This window comes from Tursiops truncatus, chromosome 2 (genome assembly GCF_011762595.2).
Source record: "Tursiops truncatus isolate mTurTru1 chromosome 2, mTurTru1.mat.Y, whole genome shotgun sequence".
Taxonomy (NCBI): domain Eukaryota; kingdom Metazoa; phylum Chordata; class Mammalia; order Artiodactyla; family Delphinidae; genus Tursiops; species Tursiops truncatus.
Window position 1 is genome coordinate 91764826 of NC_047035.1, and position 12315 is coordinate 91777140.

At 36.4% G+C, this 12315-nt stretch overlaps 2 protein-coding genes across 6 annotated transcripts in view; one reads left to right on the forward strand and one right to left on the reverse strand.

The window, feature by feature from the left end:
* FAM227B (family with sequence similarity 227 member B) overlaps positions 1 to 12315 on the reverse strand; it is a 254377-nt gene that overhangs the window by 95019 nt on the left and 147043 nt on the right. The window lies entirely within an intron of this gene.
* FGF7 (fibroblast growth factor 7) overlaps positions 11604 to 12315 on the forward strand; it is a 62855-nt gene continuing 62143 nt past the window's right edge. For both annotated transcript variants that reach the window (XM_004327059.4, XM_073800969.1), the window contains exon 1: positions 11604 to 11865. The gene's annotated coding sequence lies outside the window, so the exon portion shown is untranslated. The remainder of the gene's footprint in view (positions 11866 to 12315) is intronic.

Genomic DNA, 12315 nt, shown 5'->3' on the forward strand with positions numbered 1-12315 from the left:
TAGTTAAAAACTTCTTTCTCAGTGTCACAAGAATTGACTGAACTGTACATTAACCTATATTTGGACAACTTTGAAACCCATTTATGGCTGTAACCAAAAAATAAAACTCCTTTAGGCTTTTATAATAAGGTCTCATAACATAGCTTGCCTTCTGATAATTTCATGTGTTATAATACTGGGGTCTTTGATATTCTGGTTGTCAGAAATATTTTTAATTAGGGAAATGAGGAAGGATAGCCCTCATTTAATATTTTTGTCAAAATACATACTTAATACTGCTATGAGAAAAGTTTTCTTTTTGCACCAGAGTACCTTAAAAAGAGATTCTAATTCCACACTTTGTGTTAACTGATTTGCAAGATGCTTACTGGTTCTCATTTTAAGGGAGTAACAGGTCCAGATCCCTCTGATCCAGAATGAGTAGGTTTTTTGGGTTATAGCATTCCTCTCACCTAAACTTTCCAACCGCCTGATTTTCCCCTCCAATGCTGGTCTTCTTCCAGTCTTTCTTATCTCTACAAATGACACCACTATTTATCCTGTTACAAATGTCAGACATCTGGAATTTAACCTTGACTCCTCCTTGTCTTTCACATTGAATCTATCACCAAGATTTGTCTCCAAAATTTCTCTACCTGCTTCTTTCCCTCTCCCTGCCATGATCCTAGTCTAAGGAATCATCATCTGCAAAGTGGATTATAGCCACAGCCTCCTAACTGGTCTCCTTACTTCAACTTTTGCCATCCTCCAAACCATTCTCACAAAGTTTTCAGGATGATCACATTACTCATTGATTATTACCCATTATACTTAGGATCAGATCCAAAGTCCCCATTGTTGATATCAAGATCCTACACACGTTGCTTTCAAATCACCTAACTTTCCCCTTGTTAACTCTGTTCCAGTTATACTGTCATTTAGTTTCTGGAACACACCTCATTTTCACCTCAGAGCCTTTGTTTTCCCTGTTACCTTTGCCTGGAATACATTACTTCCACTTCTGATTTCTTCTTATCCTTCAGATCTCAGCTTAAATGTCACCTCCTCAGAAAGGTCTTTTGTCACCAGATTTAAACCATCCCTTCTCCTCCCTTCTCCTTCAAGTTATTTGTTACCATAGTACCTATTTATTTCCTCCTGCAATATAATCAGAATTCTTTTATATGTTCATAATCTGTCCCCTCCTCCATGATTTAAGCTCCATAAAGTCAGGGACCTTGCTTATCTTACCGAACAGTATATCTCTATCATATTGCGTACTACCTAAATACACCGTAAATGTTGATTTGAAGCAAGTAGCTGAGTTCATCAAGGGACAAAGATTTTATTGCATCATTGAAAACTCAATATGTAAAATTTCAAAGGAAATATCTGATAATTGCTTACATGACTCTTGGGTTCCTCACCAGACTGAAGATATAAGAGAGAAGAAAGAAAGAGAGGAGAGTGGAGGCAGAGAAAGTAGGGAGAGGGAGAAGCAGAGAGACAATTTGTGAGGAGGATTTCTTCTCTGTTAGTTCTCTTCCCTACCAAGAGACGTGAGGAGCAGGTGAATCTCCCGTTACCCTAAATCTAGTGAGACAGGTGTTCTGGAAGTGTTGATCATCACAGAGGATGTTGGAACAGAAGTTCCCATGTTAGAAAAAGAAGACTAGAATTTTATTCAGGAAAAATGGAGGTGTTACTGAATACTTTTGAGCAGAAAAATAACATGATTACAACTGTGCTTTAGGAAGATTAACTTGATAGCAACACATAAAATGGATTGGAGGTTGGAGAGAAGAGATGAAAGGAGATGGGTTAGGATAGAACGGACATGAAAGATAATAATTACTTGACTTAGGATGTGAAGGTAACAACCGATAGGAAGAAACAGGTGTTGAAGAAATTGTGGTGGTAGGATTGATAATTTTTGGAATTGATTAGTGAGAGAACTCATTATAACTGAGTTAATATTAAATACAATTGAAGGGAAAATATGAGTAATATTTAAAGATAGCAAGAAGGTTTAGTTTGAAAAGAAAGCCAGGGAGAAGTATGAACCTCCTTTCTCTTATGCATGAGTTATTTTGTTAGCTGCCAGTTTTACATGGACCTATATTTTACCAGATGCCTGGCTTTCTGTGAATGTATCTTTATACTAAGGATGTTGGACTCCATAACTTTCTTCTTCTTTACTACCATAATTATCTCTATTCTACCTCCTTCTTCCACTTTTGAAAAGTTCATCTAGTGCTGAAAAGTCATGGTTTTAAAGCTAATGAATGAAAAATTAAAACAATTTTGTAATTAACACACTGACATCCATGACATTAAAAAAATTGCTAGTTTTACTCCTCATTTTGCTATGTAGACAATGAATATGGAACCAAAGAATGACAATTTAAAGCAAAGAATGTAATAACCCTGACTGCATAGAGCATTTGTTGTTTTTTATAATGTTTTCCTAGGGGTGAAGCAAAACTCTCTCCATAGCCATTATAACAATTTCCAACTGTTAGAGTGGCACTAGGCTGTCAAAAACAGGCACTAATGTATTGCCCTGAATCAAGGAGACTGAGTCTTTGCTAAAGTTAAGCATTAATTTAAAAGGTGTCAAGGCAATCAAGAGTAAATTATATAATGTAACTTCATTATACAGAAAAAAGAAGAGCTAGTGACTCTCGAGATCTTGCTCCAGGTCCAAAGTTGTTTCGTAAGTTAAAAACATAATTTCAAGAGCTTGAATTCTAGATTAGCATTTTAGATAATTTTTATAAACATAAAATGAAATAAAACAAATTTTTATAGACTCAGAGACACAAAGAGTCTAGATACATTTGTAAACTGAGATATTTATATAGTTGAGTCACAGGCACACCACAATTTTGAGCATATGACTCAAACTTTGTATCTTATATACAGTTAGTTTTTAAATGTTAGGGCACAAGAGTAAGCACAAAGTTTGCATAAATGAAGATTTATAGGAACCCCAGGCTTGCTCAATTACTTTCGGGATTTTACTCCAGAGTTTAAACTATTGTCTTCGACCACGTCTATAAGGTCTATAAGTAGACACGTCTGTACTCCAGCTTCCTATTACACTTAGAATAAACCCAAACTCCTATTACCATGACCTTCAAAGTTCTTTATGATCTGGCTCCTGTCTACTTTTCCACTTTCACTAATCTCTCACTCCTTTTCCCATTGCTCATGTACTTCATTAATATTGGCCTTCTTTCAGTTCTTGGAACACACCAAGGTCAGTCTTGTTCCAGGCATCTCAAAATTTACCTTCTCAGGTGGGCCTTTCTTACTTAAAGTAGGTCCCTCTACCCATTTACCTCTCTGCCTCCTATCTTCTTTTTTTTTTCCGCGGTTCACGGGCCTCTCACTGTTGTGGCCTCTCCCATTACGGAGCAACAGGCTCCGGACGCGCAGGCTCAGCGGCCATGGCTCACGGGCGCAGCCGCTCCGGAGCATGTGGGATCTTCCCGGACCGGGGCACGAACCCGCGTCCCCTGCATCCGCAGGAGGACTCCCAACCACTGCGCCACCAGGGAAGCCCCCTCCTATCTTCTTGAATACCTTCTTTGTATCCCATCCACACCCACCTGCCTCTGCCACACACACATGCCAAAGATCAGTGCGTTTATGTTCTTCCACTGGGATGCATACTCTTTAAATGAAAAGACCACTTCTAGAATACTCACCATTGTATCTCCAAAAGTGCAAGACAACATCTGGCACCCAGTAGGTATTTGATAAATACTTGTTAAGTGAATGAATCAAGGAAATGAGAAATGTTGGTTGTATGGCATGATTCAAAGTTGAGACTGAATTCATGAAATGGGACTGACAGAAGAAAAGATGAAGATAAATCCATAGTGTGGTGATAGTGGTGGGAATGTAGTGGAAATAAATCTTGGACCACAATCCCAAATATGCAAAGGATAACATAAAACTTTACGTTTATAAATCAATCTAGCTTCAACTTTGAGAATTTCAACCCCCCTTACCTCCCACCCCCAGTTAGTGGAAAACTTATGTCAATTATTCTTGGGTTCCCCTCTTCTGCTTCAAGATGAGATAGAATTCAAGGGTCTTGTTCAGGGCCAAGCCAAGGGCTTCTGGTTGTTGAGTCATTTGTCTACTCTGGTTACTTCTGGGTGTTCACTGACTCTGCTCACACAGTTCCTTCAGGTCTGAGTTCTCTGCTCTTCCAGATTTCTTTTAAAACATGGGAAATCTTTATGAGGGGTGCTTATGAGCCAGTCTGTTTAGACACATGGGCAGGCTTTACTCTTTGGAGCTTTGCTGCTTCTGCTGTGTGCTGTGGAGTTACCAGAAATGTAGAGCTTGGCCTCCCAAATAGACTTTTCTCTATGCTGCCTGTTCTATGGACTCTACCTTCTCTGGGATGCCTCTCAAAGGCACTTTTATGTTTCACTTCTTTTCAGGGAATTTAGCACAGTTTTTTGTTGTTTTTTTTTCTCTTAAACTCCAGACTTTATGTGTAAACTATAGGCATAGCTATGACTGAATATTTTTTAAAAACTGTATTCATAATTTCCTCTAAAATGGCTTTCCAAAGCTGGCATCTAAAGAGCTCTATCATCTCTCAACTCAAAAGAGCCTTAGGATCATCTTTGACTCCCCCTTTTTCTTCTTCTTTCTTAGTAAATGAAATTACTGGCTTCAAAACAGCTTTTCTTTCTCTTCCCACTGCCAATCTGTTGATTCTGGAAGTTATCATTGCACACTGTAATAGCTTCTTGATTTGTCTCCATGCTAGTATTCTGCTCCCCAAACTATTCTTTATACCATCACAAGATAAATGAACCTATTACTATCCATTTCCAAAATACTTCATAGCTCCTAACTGTTTCCCAGTTGAGGTGAGATGATCTGGCTTGTTATTTATGGTCCTGAAAGATTTGAACCCTCCATTCTCTTGCCTGCATTCCTTCTAGACTCTCCCCAACCTCTTTCTTAAATTATTCTCTTTAGTCAAAATTTTACTCTGTTCATGTATCTCATTACTTGCACTTGTAATATTGCATGAACTAGAATATTCTCTTCCCAGCCTACTTACCAGCTGTACTTCTCTAAACTGTCCTAACAGTTATTCCCTAATTCTTTGAAGAGATCACTTTGTGCAGGCTTTTGATAATCTTTCTATTATTGTCTTGAATTATAAATTTGTTGTGATTTACTTTTCATGTTATCTTTCCCTAATTAGACTGTGGACTTTTTTTCTAATTTTAATTTTATTTTTTTAAAAATCTTTATTGGAGTTTAACATCTTTATTTAAAATGGTGTTACTTCCTGCTGTATAACAAAGTGAATCACCTTTACATATACATATATCCCCATATCTCCTCCCTTTTGTGTCTCCCTCCCACCCTCCCTATCCCACCCCTCTAGGTGGACACAAAGCACTGAGCTGATCTCCCTGTGCTATGTGGCTGCTTCCCACTAGCTACCTATTTTACATTTGGTAGTGTATATATGTCCATGCCACTCTCTCACTTTGTCCCAGCTTACCCTTCCTCCTCCCCATGTCCTCTAGTCCCTTCTCGACGTCTGCGTCTTTATTCCTATCTTGCCCCTAGGTTCTTCAGAACCATTTTGTGTTGTTGTTTTTTAGATTCCATAAATATGCGTTAGCATATGGTATTTGTTTTCCTCTTTCTGGCTTACTTCAGTCTGTTTGACAGCCTCTAGGTCCATCTGCCTCACTACAAATAACTCAATTTCGTTTCTTTTTATGGCTGAGTAATATTCCATTGTATATGTGTGCCACATCTTCTTTATCTATTCGTCTGTCGATGGACACTTAGGTTGCTTCCATGTCCTGGCTATTGTAAATAGAGCTGCAATGAACATTGTGGTACGTGACTCTTTTTGAATTATGGTTTTCTCAGGGTATATGCCCTGTAGTGGGATTGCTGGGTCGTATGGTAGTTCTATTTTTAGTTTTTTAAGGAACCTCCATACTGTTCTCCATAGTGGCTCTATCAATCTACATTCCCACCAACAGTGCAAGAGTGTTCCCTTTTCTCCACACCCTCTCCAGCATTTATTGTTTGGACATTTTTTTGAAGATGGCCATTCTGACTGGTGTGAGATGATATCTCATTGTAGTTTTGATTTGCATTTCTCTAATGATTAGTGATGTTGAGCATCCTTTCATGTGTTTGTTGGCAAACTGTATATCTTCTCGGCAGAAATGTCTATTTAGGTCTTCTGCCCATTTTTGGATTGGGTTGTTTGTTTTTTTTGATATTGAGCTACATGAGCTGCTTGTAAATTTTGGAGATTAACCCTTTGTCAGTTGCTTCATTTGCAAATATCTTCTCTCATTCTGAGGGTCGTCTTTTGGTCTTGTTTATGGTTTCCTTTGCTGTGAAAAAGCTTTTAAGTTTCACTAGGTCCCATTTGTTTATTCTTGTTTTTATTTCCATTTCTCTAGGAGGTGGGTCAAAAAGGATCTTCCTGTGATTTATGTCATAGAGTGTTCTGCCTTTGTTTTCCTCTAAGGGATAGTGTCTGGCCTTACATTTAGGTCTTTGATCCATTTTGAGCTTATTTTTGTATATGGTGTTAGGGAGTGTTCTAATTTCATTCCTTTACATGTAGCTGTCCAGTTTCTCCAGCGCCACTTACTGAAGAGACTGTCTTTTCTCCACTGTGTATTCTTGCCACCTTTATCAAAGATAAGGTGACCATATGTGTGTTGGTTTATCTCTGGGCTTTCTATCCTGTTCCATTGATCTATATTTCTGTTTTTGTGCCAGTACCATACAGTCTTGATTTCTGTAGCTTTGTAGTATAGTCTGAAGTCAGGGAGCCTGATTCCTCCAGCTCTGTTTTTCTTTCTCAAGATTGCTTTGGCTATTCAGGGTCTCTTGTGTTTCCATACAAACTGTGAAATTTTTCATTCTAGTTCTGTGAAAAGTGCCATTGGTAGTTTGATAGGGATTGCATTGAATCTGTAGGTTGCTTTGGGTAGTATACTCATTTTCACAATGTTGATTCTTCCAATTCAAGAACATGGTATACCTCTCCATCTGTTTCTATCATCGTTAATTTCTTTCATCAGTGTCTTATAATTTTCTGCATACAAGTCTTTTGTCTCCTTAGGTGGGTCTATTCCTAGATATTTTACTCTTTTTGTTGCAATGGTAAATGGGAGTGTTTTCTTAATTTCACTTTCAGATTTTTCATCATTAGTGTATAGGAATGCAAGAGATTTCTGTGCATTAATTTTGTATCCTGCTGCTTAACCAAATTCATTTATTAGCTCTAGTAGTTTTCTGGTAGCATCTTTAGGATTCTCTATGTATAGTATCATGTCATCTGCAAACAGTGACAGCTTTACTTCTTCTTTTCTGATTTGGATTCCTTTTTCTTCTCTGATTGCTGTGGCTAAAACTTCCAAAACTATGTTGAATAACAGTGGTGAAAGTGGGCAACCTTGTCTTGTTCCTGATCTTAGTGGAAATGCTTTCAGTTTTTCACCATTGAGGACGATGTTGGCTGTGGGTTTGTCATATATGGCCTTTATTAGGTTGAGGTAAGTTCCCTCTATGCCTACTTTCTGGAGGGTTTTTATCATAAATGGGTGTTGAATTTTGTTGAAAGCTTTCTCTGCATCTATTGAGATGATCATATGGTTTTTCTCTTTCAATTTGTTAAGATGGTGTATCACATTGATTGATTTGCGTATATTGAAGAATCCTTGCACTCCTGGAATAAACTCCACTTGATCATGGAGTATGATCCTTTTAATGTGCTGTTGGATTCTGTTTGCTAGTATTTTGTTGAGGATTTTTGCATCTATGTTCACCAGTGATATTGGCCTGTAGTTTTCTTTCTTTGTGACATCTTTGTCTGGTTTTGGTTTCAGAGTGATGGTGGCCTCATAGAATGAGTTTGGGAGTGTTCCTCCTTCTGCTATATATTGGAAGAGTTTGAGAAGGATAGGTGTTAGCTCTTCTCTAAATGTTTGATAGAATTCGCCTGTGAAGCCCTCTAGTCCTGGGTTTTTGTTTGTTGGAAGATTTTTAATCACAGTTTCAATTTCAGTGCTTGTGATTGGTCTGTTCATATTTTCTATTTCTTCCTGATTCAGTCTTGGCAGGTTGTGCATTTCTAAGAATTTGTCCATTTCTTCCAGGTTGTCCATTTTATTGGCATAGAGTTGCTTGTAGTAATCTCTCATGAACCTTTATATTTTTGCAGTGTCAGTTGTTACTTCTCCTTTTTCATTTCTAATTCTATTGACTTGAGTCTTCTCCCTTTTTTTCTTGATGAGTCTGGCTAATGGTTTATCAATTTTGTTTATCTTCTCAAAGAACCAGCTTTTAGTTTTATTGATCTTTGCTATCGTTTCCTTCATTTCTTTTTCATTTATTTCTGATCTGATCTTTATGATTTCTTTCCTTCTGCTAACTTTGGGGTGTTTTTGTTCTTCTTTCTCTAATTGTTTTAGGTGTAAGGTTAGGTTGTTTATTTGAGATGTTTCTTGTTTCTTAAGGCAGGATTGTATTGGTATAAACTTCCCTCTTATAACTGTTTTTGCTGCATCCCATAGGTTTTGGGTTGTCGTGTTTTCATCATCATTTGTTTCTAGGTATTTTTTGATTTCCTGTTTGATTTCTTCAGTGATCGCTTGGTTATTAAGTAGTGTATTGCTTAGCCTCCATGTGTTTGTATTTTTTACAGATTTTTCCCTGTAATTGATATCTAGTCTTATAGCATTGTGGTTGGAAATGATACTTGATACGATTTCAATTTTCTTAAATTTACCACGGCTTGGTTTGTGACCCAAGATATGATGTATACTGGAGAATGTTCCATGAGCACTTGAGAAGAAAGTGTATTCTGTTGTTTTTGGATGGAATGTCCTATAAATATCAATTAAGTCCATCTTGTTTAATGTATCACTTAAAGCCTCTGTTTCCTTATTTATTTTCATTTTGGATGATCTGTGCATTGGTGAAAGTGGGGTGTTAAAGTCCCCTACTATGAATGTGTTACTGTCAATTTCCACTTTTATGGCTGTTAGTATTTGCCTTATGTATTGAGACGCTCCTATATTGGCTGCATAAATGTTTACAATTGTTATATCTTATTTTGGATTGATCCCTTGATCATTATGTTGTGTCCTTCTTTGTCTCTTATAATAGTATTTGTTTTAAAGTCTATTTTGTCTGATATGAGAATTGCTACTCCAGCTTTCGTTTGATTTCCATTTGCATGGAATATCTTTTTCCATCCCTCACTTTCAGTCTGTATGTGTGTCTAGGTCTGAAGTGGGTCTCTTGTAGACAGCATATATATAGGGCTTGTTTTCGTATCCATTCAGCCAGTCTATGACTTTTGGTGGGAGCATTTAATCCATTTACATTTAAGGTAGTTATCACTATGTATGTTCCTAATACCATTTTCTTAATTGTTTGGGGATTGTTATTGTAGGTCTTTTCTTTCTCTTGTGTTTCCTGCCTAGAGAAGTTCCTTCAGCATTTGTTGTAGAGCTGGTTTGGTGGTGCTGAATTCTCTTAGCTTTTGCTTTTCTGTACAGGTTTTAATTTCTCCCTTGAATCTGAACGAGATCCTTGCTGGGTAGAGTAATCTTGGTTTTAGGTTTTTCCCTTTCATCACTTTAAATATGTCCTGCCAGTCCCTTCTGGCTTGCAGAGTTTCTGCTGTAAGATTAGCTGTTAACCTTATGGGGATTCCCTTGTATGTTATTTGTTGTTTTTCCCTTGATGCTTTTAATATTTTTTCTTTGTATTTAATTTTTGATAGTTTGATTAATATGTGTCTTGGTTTGTTTCTCCTTGAATTTATCCTGAATGGGACTCTCAGTGCTTCCTGGACTTGATTTACTATTTCCTCTCCCATGTTAGGAAAGTTTTCAACTATATTCTCTTCAAATATTTTCTCAGTCCTTTTAAGACAATCCATTTTTAAATTTAAGTCTTGAATATTTAATTAGCAATTTTTGACCTCTGATCTATTGATTTCTTAGTATAAAATCTGTAGGGTCAATTTGGAACAGATGAATTTAGGAGCTCTTGAATATCTTTACATGTGAACTAACTGTTAATAATTTTCATTTCTTTAGAAGAAATATCCAAGTCCTAGGAGTTCTGACCGTGCTCAGTATTGTTGCCTACAAAACTATTGGAGGTATGATTCAGATCACAGTAGCATCATACTTTCTTTTTTTTTTTTCTTTCTTTTCCCCCTTTTTAGAGAAACACATGATGGAATATTTTGTAGCTATCTAGCTTTCAACAGAGGCAATTAAGGAAGGGCCATCCTCTTCTGCTCTAATAAACTTAGAAATGTCATATTTGGTGCCTAAAGAATAACTGAATATGTTTAAACTATGCTGTGCTATTGATTCTGTTCTCCAAAAGCATAGACACAAAGGGAAATCACATAAATTATAATACAACTGAACATACTTAATTTTGTTTTCCTATTTGGTCTACATGCACCACCTGGTGGTAAAGTCGTGTATTTCAAGTGCAGTGTTTGTGTGTGTGTGTGTGTGTGTGTGTGTGTGTGTGTGTGTGTGTGTGTGTGTGTGTGTGTGTATGTGTGTGTTGGGGGTATTAATATGGGAAAGAGAATTTTAATATGTATTCCTAATTATTGTTTTAGATTAACAATGCAATTATTTTGCAACAAATATCTAATAAAACACTAGAACGCTACTATATACACGTTAGAACAGGAAATAAAGGGGAGAATAACTCATGTTGGAAAGCAAAGTAGCATTCTCTTATTTACATGAGCTATACCTCTTAAAATTCCATCCCTAAATTAACATTTATTTATTGCATTAATGTTCTTATTAAAGGCAAGAGTCAAACATTGATAACCAATATAAAACTATATAATTTTTTTTAATTTTTAAGAATAATAATTTTAAAAGTATGTATCTTCTTCCTTATCTTAGTAGTTAGTGTAAGTAACAAGTTACAGAATTTTAAAACTACAAGGCACAATAGAATCATCTAGACAAATTTTACAAATGTAGCAGCTGAGATTCAGAAATGTAAGGTGACTTGCCCAGGCCATACTGGTAATTAGTGGCCCAACTCAAATAAGAATGTTGTTATTCTTACTTTCAGTCTAGTAACATAAGATATAAAATTTTACTCATATGCAATGCAGAAATATCTCTGTATGAAGAGATATACCCTTAACTCAGCTACATAGTTCTTGAAGACAGTAAGATGTGAATTAATACACATTAGTAGTTTCATTCTAACATTCTGAACACAAAGGAGTAATAGTAGAAATGCATGCATCATAAAGCCATGTAAAAGATTTTAAATTAAAAAAATCCCTTTTACATACATGTTCCAAGGAATATTTTCAACTTATATACAACTTCTATGTTATAAGACAATCTAAAAAAATTCCCTTTCCCTTTCTAACTGCTTCAGAGTCAGAGATTTGTTTCTACAAAGTAGGTACCCAGTTGTAGGTCTGAGCATAAACCATGTTCATAGCTCCCTCTCATGACCATTGAATGAATACTATACAAGCCTCCTTTATTCTCGCTGTTGTATTCAACTAACAGCTCACTGGTTAAGTTTTAATTGCTTCCAATGAGGTCAGCAAAGGTATTTATCGAAAAGCCCTGAATAAAAGGCTCCACACACACACACACAAGCTCACACGCGCTCACATACACAGAGAAAATCCTCTTGCCTGTTGATTTATGGAAACAATTATGATTCTGCTGGAGAATTTCTCAGCTGAGAAATAGTTTGTAGCTACAGTAGAGAGGCTCAAGTTGCACAGGGCAGACAACAGACATGGAATTCTTGTGTATCCAGCTGTTATCAACAGAACAAGTAAGTGACTGTTATTTGTCTTTAAAAATAATGCTGAATATTTGTTAGTAGTTTATCTCTTTTTCTGGTTTTAGTACTGAGGGGAAAAGTAAAGTTACCAGATTTTTGAGCTGTGAGATTATCTATAGTAATTCTGCTGTAGAACTTACATAAAGATAAGGTTGAAATTCTCCAGAGCAATCCTGACATTTAACTTGAGAAATGTGGGCAGCTCAGGAGAAAATAACTGACAAACCACAAACGTAAAAGAATATAATAAAGAAACCTAGGGAAAAGCATTTATATTTTGTTAATAGTAATTTTAGAACTTAATTTAAATCAACAGCTGTAATTGCAGGATATTTCTTACCAAGTACGAACTGGAATGAATGGTACAATCATATTCTGATTTGTCTCTACTAATGCATAACTTTTGTAAATCTACATACAGAGTGGTAAAGACATTGACAT